The 14,503-nt window shown below is 36.3% G+C and overlaps 1 protein-coding gene across 1 annotated transcript in view; it reads left to right on the top strand.

Moving 5' to 3' along the window:
* LOC124359639 (zinc finger protein 43-like) overlaps positions 1 to 14,503 on the top strand; it is a 49,723-nt gene that overhangs the window by 4,393 nt on the left and 30,827 nt on the right. The window contains exons 2-3 of the mRNA XM_046812545.1: positions 10,991 to 11,058; positions 12,611 to 12,977. The gene's annotated coding sequence lies outside the window, so the exon portion shown is untranslated. The remainder of the gene's footprint in view (positions 1 to 10,990; positions 11,059 to 12,610; positions 12,978 to 14,503) is intronic.

The following is a 14,503-nucleotide window of genomic DNA, read 5'->3' as shown; positions in this document are numbered from 1 at the left end:
CAATGGCTACTTTAACATCCTTGGCTTCAGTGCAACAATCAATGTCACATGATTCAGTGGCAGCTCGAGGCTCAAGGCTATGAACAACTGCAGTTCAACTGAGCACACCCTGCAGTGCATCACAAAACTATGCTTTTCCTTTTTTAATTTGTGCCTAGCCCCACAAGGATATCTTGTCTTGTTGGAGCTATCACGTTTTCGTGAGGTGGTAGTGAATGTAAAAATTGTACTCTTATTAAATATATATATTGTTTTAAATGTTACACAACGTACAATGTTGAACACACTCTTTATTTACACAAACATCAGTAGTAAAACTGACCATTTGTTTGATCTGAATAAATAAAATCCAACAGAAAATGCACCATCCTGCAGATGATGTTGATGTCAGTTTTTTTCCCCCTTGGGGCGGCCTACTGTCATGCACTTAAACCTCAAGGGCTTTTTGCGCACCCCGGAAACACACCATGAGGCCCACCAGTCTACAACTTCAGCAGTTCAACAAACCGCCAAAAACAACCTATCAAGTCCTCCTGGGAAAATTCACCACCCCTGTCCAAGCTACCAAAAATGGCATACCGCTCTCTTGCTATTGCAGGGCAATCAAAGAGCAGGTGCTCAGCAGTCTCCTCCTGCTCATTACACCTTCCACAGAGCGGATCCTCCTGAAGGATGCCAACTCTGTGAAGATGCTTCCTCAGGTGACCATGCCCCGTAATGAGACCAATGACCTTAGAAGACATTGATCTGTTTAATGAGAGAAGGTCCGAAGCCACCTTGGAGGAAGGTGACTGTAATACCATTCTACTCACTCTCAAACCCGGATGCAACCTCCACCTTCTCCCATGCTTCGTGCGAATCCATTTCGAGACAACCCTAGAGGATTCACACCTTGGAACACCGCAGAACGGTTGAGGGCCCGTCATAATTGTCGCTGAGCCCTGGTTGGCCAGAGCATCAGCTCTTTCGTTCCCAAGAATTCCCTCATGACCAGGAACCTAACAAATGGTTACATTGTTGATTCTTGCAAGGGAGGAAACGGTCTGATAGCAATCCCAAACCAGTTTGGATTTGATCACGCAAGAATCCAGCGCCATCAGCGCTGCCTGATTGTCCGTGAAAATGTTAATCGTCTTGCCCCTATATCGCAGACGAAGATTCTCACGAGCACATTCCATAATGGCTGCGACCTCCGCTTGAAAGACTGTCGGATACGGACCCATAGGAACCACCAGCTCCCTACATGGTCCCACTCCCAGAATTCCAGCGCCTGTGCCGCTTTTTGTTTTGGAGCCGTCTGTGTACCATTCGAGCTCCGCTGGTGGAAGAGGTTTCTTCCCCTCTGACAATCATCCCTTGAGGGTAAAATAATCCTAAAGGGTTTGTCAAAGGAAAATTTTTGTGGCATCTGATCAGAGATCATGTGCAAAACATCCTCCTGTATCAGAGTGCTAATTCTGCAGTGCCCACTGCTGCAGCCCGACCAGAGTCCCATCTGCTGAAGACAGTAGGCGCTCCTCCTGGCCATAGCTCGAATGACAATGTCCATGGGGGCGAGATTAAGACAACAGTCCAGAGCCGCGCCTGGCGCACTAGGAAAAGCCCCAGTGATAGCAAGGCAGGCCATCCTTTGGATACCCGCCAGACGAGCTACCACCGTCTTGGCCTCCGTTTTTGGCCACCATACGACAGCTCCGTACATTAGTGTAGGTCTGACCACGGAAACATAAAGCCAGTACAAGAGCCTCGGCTTCAGTCCCTAGGGCCCACCTATCACACGTCTGCATTGCATTAGAGACCACTTACCCCTGGCAATGACCCTTTCTAGATGAGGTCCCCAGTTTAGAACCCTATCTAGGATCACGCCCAGGTACTTGACCTCAGACTTCAGCTCAATGCGTGAGCCTTTAAATAGAAAGGGACCAATGCCCTCCATCTGTCGCCTCCTGGTAAAGGCAACCAGGCAGCCTTGGTGGGGTTGACGGTGAGGCCAACCTTATCACACCAGTTTCCCACCATGTTCAGAGCAGCATTGGTCAGTTCCGTGATTGTTGTGTTGAACTTGCCACTCACAAGAATCACAATATCATCTGCGTACCCTTGTGCAAAGACACCGCTGCTATTCAAAGAATTTAGCAGGTCATCCACAACCGGGTTCCACAGAAGAGGAGAGAGGACGCCGCCTTGCGGACAGCCCCTTGTAGCCTTCGCACTAACACTTGCTCCCATGAGGGTTGTAACAACAACCCTGTCCGTGAGCAAGGCCCCTATCCAGTCACACACCTGACCATCAACACCACGTCTTGAGACCGCATTGATAATCGCCTGAGTGGCTGTATTGTCAAAGGCACCTTCAATGTCTAAAAAGACTCCTATGGCTACCTCTTTTGCCGCCAGCGTCTTCTCAATCCTGCATACCAATTGATGCAGGGCCGAGTCGCATGACCTTCCTGGAGTGTAGGCATGCTGGTTAGGATGCAAAGGTCGCTCCAAAAGAGCTCCCTCCCAAACAAACCTGGTAACCATTTTCTCCATAGTTTTGAGAAGGAAGGAGGACAGGCATATCGGCCTGAAAGACTTCGGCCGATCCATGCCCGCCCTTCCCTGCTTCGGTATGAACACCACTCTGGACACTCTCCAGGATAGTGGGATGTACCTGAGAGCCACGGAGGCTCTGAACAGTCTGCACAGCTGGGGAAGGAGAATGTCCAACCCCCGCTGCAAGCAAACCGGTCTCACCCCGTCACCCCCAGGAGCTTTGTAAGGACTGAATGAGTTAATAGCCCATTCAATCCTACTGAAGGTAACAATACAGTGCGCCAGACTCCACTGCAAATGGGTGGCGTGACCCGCATGTCTCCCCTCACTGTCGGGTGGTTGTTCACCCTCATGAACAATACAGTCTGGGAAATGTGTTCCCATCATAACTTTTAGAACTCCTTCCGGTTCAGTAATGTAAACACCTTGATCGTCCTTGCACTGCCATTATAAAAGGGAAAGGTCCTCAAAAGACTGACCTGATGTCAGATTTCTTTCAGGTCAGTCTGAGGACCTCTCCCTTTTATAATGGCAGTGCTACATGATAATCTATCCAGGTGCAGGTACTAGGGATGTCAAGTGCCCTGGTTTATATCAATCCAGTATGGAAAATCATGCATTTTGATTATTTAGAGAAAGATTCAAAAACTTCAGCTACTCTATATTATAAAAACAGAGAACTGAAAAATCTTGTTTATCACACTATTTAAATTATTATTATTAGCCCTTTTTTATAAAAGTAGCAAGCACCCTCTCCAATTGCGTCTACGTGTTAGTTGCTATTTTTCAGTAATAAAACTGAAGCTTGAGTTAAAGCATTTGAAAGTTTTTATTATAAATAAAAGTCAACTATAGTAAATGTAATTGAAAATAAATTTCTCTGCCTCTTTAGTAAACTTATTTTAGACAATTTAGACTTAAATAAAAACATATGTCTTGAAAAATACAAAGAGATAAGATTTTAAAGGCCAGGAAGTATGTTTACTGTATATGTAAAAATTAATATTTAATTAGATTAAAGGCAGTAACAGTGAATTTTGTAGAGGTCCAGGCTCATTATTTACTACATAATTTTGGTTCTTCTGCATAAAAATAGTTTCGTAAGCATCGAGGAATTTGTTGTTTTTGATTTCTTTTAATAATTTTACTTGCGAAAAGCAGTGTCCAGTATGAAGTCATTTATTGGAGTGTTTGATCATATATTAAGCATTATTAATTATGTTTATTACTGTAGAGTAGGACAATACCAATTTTTTTATTATTATTTATTTCCGTCATTTACTATTTATTATATTTTTTATTGCACTTATGTCCTTTCTGCATAAAACAATATTGTCAATACATAAAATGTGTTTTTTGTTGTTGTTGACAATAATATAAATAAACAAGGAAACCCATTAAAACATTGTTTCATTTTATTAAATTCAATTTAATATCACTTTACAAATTGCGAAAATACTTGAAATAACCTGGTTAACATATTATATAGGCCCGTGTATAATTTATTAGGATAAAAATTGGAAATAAACTAAGAAAATCCATTAAAATAATTTTAAAATATTAAAATTAAAACAGTATTACTGTTAAAACATGACTATTAAAACAAATAAATTTTGTTCAATTCAATAGATATAAACTTTATGAGTCATCTCTTGCTTCTTCTTGGCAAGTTGGCCAATCAAAAATGTCTTTGTAGAAAAACTCGTAACCAACTAAGTATGGTTCTAGCTTTTTCAGGTCATTGATTTTCTTGATATTAATGGCTATCTTACCACCTGGATATGAAAGGGTTGCTGGAGGTTCAGGTGGTTGGAGTCCCCACTTTTTCAAATTGAAAGTATGCTGGTTAAATCACTGTCGATGAGTTCTCTCACAGTCACCATACCCGGGCTAGCATTGTCATACTGAAACTCTCTATAAAAAGAAATTTTGAACATCACTACTTTGTCCTTTGGAACTCCTCTTCCAGCGGTTTCCACAGATGCACATGTTTTTTTATAATGTTCAGTCCACCAGTTTTTGTAAGAAAAAATGTTCCTGGCACTTATAGTTTTACAAACAAACTTGTTTTTTTTTAGTACTTTTTAAAATCAGTTCATTGTATTCCTTCATAGTGTACACTCGATCGACTTTTACACTCTGCTTCACCAGACCAAAGTCTCGGTCACACGGTAGGAATGAGTGGCCACGGATTGGGAAATATTGAGTAATTTTATTAAATATTCCCCTGTTTGTTAAATTGCACAGATACCGACAAATGGCATGGTTTCGATTTTGGCCACCACAAGAATCATAAAACCACTAAATTTTTTATGTCTTTAGGAATTTCTGTGGTTAAATAATCATTTAGCAAACTACACACTTCATCAGGAGATTTTTTGGCATGCCCCTCGTGATATGTATAAAGTACATGTCGGTTTTTAAATCATGAATACAGAAAACATAAATCCATAGTTGGCGGAGATAAAAAATATCTTGGACCGGGATGTTGGGCAGCAGCAGATTTTGCATATAATCAGCTGGGAGATGTGTTAGCCCCCAGCTGTAAATCAATTGACATATCCCACCTCTGTCTTCAGTTCAGCTGTGAAACAGCAATGGTATCTATTGAGTCTGGAAAAAACATTGTACATATTCTCGGAATATACAGATCACCAAGTGAAAATGTAAGGGGAAGTGTAAACACTCTAGCAAACATCCTCGAGCATATACAAGCACACAACAAACAGCTTGTACTGATTGGTGACATCAATATAGACAGACTGAAGAATACAGTGGATAATACCACTTTAGAAGATGAACTTACTTCTCACCAAATCAAAAGACTGCCTTTACCAGCCACCCGCATCACCCATAATACTGCGACCTCAATTGACTGTATATGCACAAATTTACCAGAAGACAACATCGACACGGCCATAATTCAGTCCGGACTCTCTGACCACACTGCTCAAATTTGCTGGATTCACAGCTATGAATTGAAAACTTCGTCAGAGTATGCTTACAAAAGATGTTTCAGTAAATGGAACCTTGATACTCTTACATCTATCCTTTACGATAAAAATTGGGACCAAAATCATCTCGCTAGTGACTCAGATGCAGCATACAATATCTTTCAAGGGATCCTACAAGCGTCTTTTGACATTGCCTGTCCCAAAAAGAAATGTATTAAGAAAAGAAAAAAGAGAACTTTCCCCTATGACAATGAGGCAGAAAATTTTAAATTTGACTTTCTAAAGGCTCTACATAAATATGAAACAACAGGAAATGTGCAAGACAAAGAGATCATGGTAGAAAAGAAGAAACATTATGACAAGAAACTCAGACAATTAAACCAAAACGCAAATGCAAACTACATCAAATCAGCTGATAACAAGAGTAAAGCCCTATGGAGCCTTATAAACAATGAAAAAAGAGGGAAAACCCAAGTAAAATATCCACAAATGCATATTAAAATTAATAACAGAGAGACTGATAGCCCTCAGGAAATAGCTGAACATTTTAATACTTATTTTACTAATGTAGCCGAGCTGACGCTGAAAAAGAATAGACAGGTCATAGGGAACCATAACATAAATGCACCTGACCTTCTAACAGAAATAATCTGCCAAGAGTCCTTAATTCTTACACCAACAAACAATGACGAGGTCAGGGATATTATAAACTCCCTTAAATCAAAACAGTCAAGTGGAATGGATGAATACTCATCTAAGCTTGTCAAATACTGCAGAAAAGAACTGACTCCACCTCTTGTAAGTATAATAAACAAATCATTCAGCCTACGCCAGTTTCCCTCTGCACTAGAGTTGTCGAAAGTATACCAGAAGCACAAAAGAGTATCTACAAATGATGTGCAAAATTATCGTCCTATCTCCCTGATTTCTTCAGACTTATGACACACCTCAAGAAGCTAAATCAACGACTGCCAACAGGGATTCTCAAAAGGAAAATCTACAAGTTCTGCCATAATCAGCCTAATTGAAGACATTATTGACCAAATAGACAAAGGACAATACATCTCCGCACTTCTTCTCGATTATAGTAAGGCATTCGACTGTTTGGGACATGACCTCATCTTAAGGAAACTAACATTACTGGGAATCACAGACACAGCAAACAAATGGTTTGCAAGCTACCTGTCAAGACGAACCCAAGTAGTTGAGGAACAGACAACCACACTTGGAATTATAAAAACACACCAGTCAAAACCACTTCCTATTCTCTGAGGAGTTCCACAAGGGTCTGTACTGGGCCCAGTCCTCTTTATTCTATTTGTAAATGATTTCCCAACACATACCCAAGATAATAATACATCATGCGTAATGTACGCAGACGACACAACACTCCGTATAAAGAATCTCACTGCAGAAGGTGTTTGTGCAGCTGCTACAGCCTCTCTAAACAAGGCTCTGAATTATTGTAAAACAAATGACCTGGCTATATACCCACAAAAAACAATACAAGTTAATTTCAGTAAGAAAAGAGACACGACTCCCAGCATCGCCAATGTAACAGTTGAAAATCATGTGAAATTTCTTGGAGTCATTCTGGACAGAAACCTAACCTGGACTGAGCAAGTGAACAATGTCTGCAAAAAATTAGCATCTGGAATATATGTTGTTTGACGCATTAAATGGATCAGCAACTTGGAATCAGCCAAAACAGCTTACTACTCATTAGTAGAAACTCACATGAGGTATGGACTTGCGGTTTGGGGTGGCTCCTCAGTTGGAAACCTTAATAGAGTTCTTACCCTACAGAAAAAAGCCATCCGAGTTTTGGCTGACTTAGAACCAAGGCAGAGCTGCAGACATGCTTTCCAGATACTCCAGATAATGACTGTTACTGCGCTATACATCCAAGAAGTTATCATGTATGCACACCAGAAGAATCTCAAAACTGGAAAGGACCTTCATCACTACAACACACGTTATGCAACAAGCTACACTCTACCCATACACCGCACAGCACTTTTCGAGGAGAAACCAACCTACATTGGGCGAAAGCTATGGAACCATCTACCACAACCATTAAGAGAGCTTCAGGGTAACGCTTTTAAAAAAGCACTCCATGACTTGCTTGTTGGACAGCCTTTCTACACCATTGACGAATTCTTGAACCAAGACTGGAGGCCTCAACTGGAACTCAACAATCGCTCTCAAATGTGATGCATCATCGGACTCAAAAATTATTTTTCCAAAACAAGTTTATCTAATTTCTGACTCTATTACTGTTCTTGATGAATATGCTAATAAAGAAGTTTGTCTATTGTCTATTGTCTATCAAATGAAAGTACTAGTGTAGAACTGTCATCATTTTTGGAATACTCTTCCATTTTCTTGTAAAATTTGTTGGCACGCCTTTTGTGCACAATAAGCTCTGCTGCCATAACCCTTTTAGCTGTGTCGTTGAGAGTTTGGTCTCTCAATTTCGATTTTAAACTTTCACATGTTACAAACATCTACTTGAGGACGACCAAATTTTAAACCAAAATTTTTATGAAAGTATTCTCTAAAAAAGTAATATGACACTTTACCCTTACATTCTGGGTGCTTGCATAAAAATATATCAAACATGATTTTTAAATTCAGACGTGCATCTAAATAATGCTTTTCATGACTACCGTAATTGGTCATTTTTGTAGGATAGGCCTGTATGTGACCATGAATCTTTTGACATATATCTCCAGGAATGGCATCTCCACTTCTGTTTTTTCCACGTTTGTCTATTGGTGTTATATTTTGTACCAATAGCTTACACAGCCGAACAACACATTTTTTGGATATGCCATATATAGAAATAAATGCTTTTTTGCAAACTGAAATCTTTTAAATCTTTTTTTTTTTAATAACTTATGTGAAAATATTCATAACTTTGTTCATTAAGGTTAGTTTTATAACAGTATTTAATGCATTAGATGATTTTAATTCGTCACTGGAGCAATCTGGAGTAAAATTTATGTATTAATAATTTATTTACTATCTGCATTACACTACCGATCAAGCACTGTTTACTTATTATTGATAAAATTTTAATGTAAACAGATGTTTCAGAAAGTTTGTCGAATTATAGCTATCAACAGCTGTTTAGTGCCAGTTTAATTTGAATTATGAAACGACATCACATTAGAAACCTCAAAAATAACAGTATTTCTTCACTATTTAATGGATGTTATCATACATATAAACCTTCCTCTTGAATCACTCTATTAAAAAAAACCGCATCAAAATCTGTTGCGTAGTTTTAAAGATTTAAGCATACAAAGGGACATAGGGACAGAGAAAGCGACTTTGTTTTATACTATGTAGTGATATTGATTATATTTGCCACAGACCTCAAGATTCCAATAACTATTCCAATACTCAAAAAGAGTAAAAATAAATCATGATCCAAATTCCTATATCAGGCCAATATTGATTGAACCAATTTTCTCCAGTCTGAAAGAATAGTTTTTGTAATAACACCCTAACACTGCGACACAACTCCTGTACCGAGTTAAGCATAGCCGAAATAGTAGTAAGGTACGTTAAATTCAATTTAAACTGTCTTTATTCTACAATATGGATTAATATACAGAATATATAATAATACAGATAAGTAAAATTTCTGTTTAAAGCATTAGTTCAAATGTACTCATTACAATGTGTTTATTACAATCACAGCTAACTTTACCTACTTTGTAAGTAAACAAAACAATTGTGGGCTAATTGCGGATTCTTAAACATGGCTCTAATTCAAGTAATGTTGGTTATAATAATATGAGCAAGCTTTTGGGTGTATGGTCTGTAAAAGGGGACACACACGAACCATTGCAATCAAGTTTTGAACAGCTGTCTTGATAATTCTAATAACACTATCAGTATATAACACATTATTGTGTTAAGATCAATTTATTTATTTACATTTACTTGAGATATTTGTAAATATTATATGGTTTAAGTGTAAGTAGCTACTTAAATTTAAATTTTAACTAACTGATTTTAACACGCTGACAAAATTCTCAATTGCATAATAATTAATACACAGTGTAAATAAGTCTCTTTGGTCTGTTTGAGCATCGATATTTTCTAAACTTCTCAATGGATTTTGATACAGTTTTCACTGTCGGCTTCATTATGAACTAGGGCAGGTTCCTAGGTATGATACATCAATATTTTAATCATAGAAAATAGAGAAAAGTTTGTATAATGCGGAAATTGATGTTTCTGAGTGCATTTGTAGTTAATACTGACTAAACCTTACGACTTATTCCAAAATAATGTACTACAGACTTGTACATTTTACATGTTTTGGTAGATAGCTGTCATGTTTAAAAGCTGGCATGTTTTGGTCGCACGACTTATGACCATAGAATGGCGCGTGTGCTCTGTTGCTCGAGCAGACATCACACAACACTTCTTTGTGAAGTATGATAGTGAAATTATATATAAAAGATAAAGTTACTATATTACTTATAGTAAAAATCTAAAGACTATTATAATTCCCATTTTAGTTGTATTTTGTCAGTATGCTTCTCAGACCTATGTATATATATATATATATATATATATATATATATACACACACATATATATATATATACACATATATATACACATATATATATATACATATATATATATATATATATATATTACAGGGTGTAACTGAAATACACCGACAAATTTCAGAAGGTTGTTCCTGGGGTCAAAACAAACCAAAGAATTCTTATAAATGTATGTTCTAAAACACATTGTTTTCTGTTTGTCCGTTACAATTAAAGGTAGAAAGTTAAAATATTTAACATATGCTAATCTAGTAAAGATCCCCATTAAAAATAAAATAAAATGAAAATTTTTAGTCAACAAAATTCAAAATGAGTCTTGTTAAAACCTTTGAGGATGAATTTCTTAAAACTACTTCCTGTATAAAAAATGTGCTAACAAAATTTTCAAAATTTTATTCTAAAACAAACGGTACTTCATTTATTGAACAATAATATTCATAATACTCATATCGGTTCAAAAATGAAAAATATATATATATATATATTTATATTCTTGATCATAAAATAAGGCAATATCAATTATTGAACAAAAATAATAAGACGGAAATAAACTAAAATGACCACAAATAGACATTTTTTTACTTGTTTTCTTAATTGTGACAACAAGGCAAACTCAGCATTGGCGTCACAAATATAATACGCTTGAACCAGAAGTGCTTATACAAGTGCAAAGCGTATTAAACTGTGTGTAATGCTGCAGGTATATTTTAGTAATAGTATAAAATTAACATTTTACTTATAATTGTGTTAGTATAAAAGTTATGTCTCTGTAATATTGCATTTTACTTTTATATTGATAGATTTTTAACAAACACTGGTGCTGATAAATAAACCAAACATATTCTTGTAATAATAATAATAATGAATAATCAATATTAGTATAAAAATATTTGTATATTTTTACAGGGTATGGAAGGCCTGACTTTCAATGAAGATGAAGTAATAAATGTAGATGAATATTGCAGTTCTTCTAGGTAAGATTGGATTTTTCTAAAATCCTACATGATGTCTCTAGCTAGCTAGGTTAATAGACCTATGTAGATCTACTGTTTCTAAAATGTATTTTCATGGTTAGGTATTTGTTATCACTGTAAAACCCATGAAACCTCAAAACAACTTGCCAAATAAATACTGTGATAGGTCTCAAAATTGAAAGGTATTATACGAATTCTAAATTTAAACCCTACATACATTTCAAACAATTAGTTTTTGTAGTTTATTAGATAAATATGGATTGGTGTCTTGCTGTCCACCTCCGATGGTAACTGGAATGTATCACCAGTGTAATTAGGTTGCTTGAATCTAGACTGATATTTCAATTCTATTAGAGTCATAGATTTTAAAATATTGTTAGGATTATCATTCACTGTTTTAAATTGAACTACTTGGGTCTTGCAAATCAGTGTTGTGTCATCATCATATTGGTAAACCTCTATTTTTTGTGTCATCAGCACACTGGTAAACTTCCATTTGTGTTCCATAAACCAAATTATTGCATATATCATGAAAAGAGAGTGCAAGAATGTAACCCTGTGGGACACCATATTCGGGGCTACTCCAGTTTGATTAATAATTTTGGCCAAATAAAAAAAATTATTCTTTGTTTTCTGGATTTTAAACAAGTAATAAACCTACTAACCAACCCAATTCTTGTATTTTTTATTCCGATGCTTGATAACTTGCATTGTAGAATTTCATGATTGACACAGTCAAAGGCCTTAGACAGGTCACAGAGAACAGCCCTCTGTGACCCATCCCAAATACACAGTCCCAACACAGTCATCTGAGAATGCCCTGCCAGTGCTGAAATTTTTATGAAAGCTGTATTATGATGAATTTAAAAGACAAATTATACTGTAAGTATTTATTCAGTTGAATTTCCACTACCTTTAGATGATAGATTTTAGAAAAACTTGGTAGTAATGCAATCAGACGGTAGCATGATTCCACATAGCACACATAACACCACGGTAGCATGGTAGTTCACATTTCCTTTTTCAAATAATAGTTTCATTTCAGTATATTTGCATTTTTCTGGAAATATGCCTTGTGCAAGTTATATAGTTAGTCACTGTTATAGTTAATGTTATAAGCATAAAGTATTTATTTGAAAATGTATTGATTGTTGTGTTGATGTATTTACTGGAAAGTATAATGTAAGTACAATAAAAGTGTTTAGTGAATATTTAGTTATGTCCTTATACAGATTGTTGTTCGTTTAATGGTATTAAAACATCTCTGTTAAAACTAATCTTAATATTACATATAACCTCTTTAAATCTTGAAATTAAAGTTTTTTTCGGACCTTTCCTTTGTTTTTCCTTTCCTTTGAGTAAGTGTTCCATACCATAGTAATGTATGTCCTTTCCTAAGTATTCTCTGAAGCTGTTACTTCAGCTGACTAAGCACAAGTCTGTTCCAACTTGAGTTTACTTAAAGCTCACAAGTATACTCAATTACAAGTATTACTCAATTGTATAATGTTATGTTTATAGAATCTTGTTCATAATTTCATTACCTTTTCAGATTTAAAACTCAAGTCCCAGAAGATGTAATTGCAAAAGCACATATTCCTACATTTGAAGTTCAAGCCACTAAGCCTGCACCAGTGGTTTGTCATTTCTTTTTCCCATCAAATGAAGATGGGATTGATAGTCTGGAGAGAGAGGGAGATCTGCAGGACCCACTGGCATCATCAGATTATCCCATCTCCGACTGCCAAACAGAGCACATCACTGTGGATGATGAGCTGCTCGCTTTGGAAAACCTACCAGCAACTGCTAAAACATCATTTTCTATAATTGATCCAATAAATATTGTTGGACCAAACAATTATAAAATTAAAATAGAACCTGAAATTGAGAGACCAGACATCAAGCCTCAATCAGAACAGGTAAATACCATATAAGATATCAGACCCATATTTCACTTGTGCCAGCTACCTTTTGTGTGTTGATAAAACACAAGTTATCAATGTTATAATAGCCTCTATTGTTAATAAAGTATTGTGTGTCATGATGAAGACTTGGCACACTACAGTCTGTGTGCAGTTTGAACAGTTATAGGTTTCCTTGTTTTTATCTCTTGGCTGATTTTGTATTATATATTAATTAAATCTGTTTACTTGTTTTTTGAAGACAAGTCAAAATTTTTAAAATCACAACAATTGAAAAATACTGTTCATATAGAAAATCCAATTAAACAGAAATGGATAAAATCAGTTAAATACATGAAATACTAGTTATTATTTACAATAGTAAAAGTCATTTGTCATGTGGTGTTGAATATGGATCGTAAAAATACCTATATTCTTATCTCTGAATCCGCTTTATAATTGAATACGTAAGTTAAAAAGGCAAAGTGTTGGAGCCTTGACATCAGAGAGACAAACAGTTTATTTTTGCACAAATGAGAGAGTTCAAATTTGTATGATAAATTTCATTGTATTTGGTATAACAGATGTTTTTTTATTGATTATATATTTAAAAGTAGAAAACCTGTGATTTAAAGCTTGGGCATCTAAAACAAAATACTGTAACAGATTATATTACAAATGCTGGTAACAAGTTTAAAGCTATTTGGAAGATAATCAAACACAGAAAAACAATGTAAGCAGAAGTGTAACGGACGGGATGGGACTTTGGAACTAATAATCAGAAGAGTAGTTGGCCGCAAAAATCTGATTTTAATTTAATCTTTCACATTAATAATTATTACAATACTATTCACATTCCCTAAACTGTAGTTTTAAAATATATTAATCATTTATCAGCGAAACAGTAGGTTAAAAATTTAAAATTTTAGAGGGAAGGGCAAACACGGAGCGACGCGTTACGTTCGAGTACCGGCGATCAACTCACTCCACGCACATACTTTTTCGCTACAAATTTTTGTTCAAATGGCGGACTAGACTCCGTATGGTGCTGCTCCCAAACGATTTACTTGGGCGTAACAGAGTCTAGAAACGACACAACTTGGCCAGACACAGGCTGGAGTCAGCAGAATCAGCAAATTCCTCAGCCAGCTGCAGCTAAAAAGCTGCCACGGGTATCGGGCTACTTCCGCTTAACAACTCAGTTGAGATCAACTAGAATATTCCGAGCAACTATTACTTGGACTTATATCTTACTAAATAAATATATAATAATCACTGTTCCTTATTTCCTTTTAATAATTTAGGTGACGGTAGATATTTTGTAAGTAATAGTATTTACATTTTACTGTTATTAACAATGAAGAATCGTTGGTTGGTAATACTACAATATAAATACTGTAGTACTTCACTGGTCAATAATAATATTGACCTCACAGTGTCAAATGGTCAGGGGCTTTCTTAATGGGCCGTCACACACCCCTCACCCTTAGACCATGCTGTCCTCAGCATGAGGTAACATAAAACGGTAAGTCCAATGTCCAACA

This window comes from Homalodisca vitripennis, chromosome 4 (assembly GCF_021130785.1).
Source record: "Homalodisca vitripennis isolate AUS2020 chromosome 4, UT_GWSS_2.1, whole genome shotgun sequence".
NCBI classification, from domain to species: Eukaryota; Metazoa; Arthropoda; class Insecta; order Hemiptera; family Cicadellidae; genus Homalodisca; species Homalodisca vitripennis.
The sequence above is the reverse complement of the archived record's forward strand: the minus strand, read 5'-3'. Positions and strand labels throughout refer to the sequence as shown.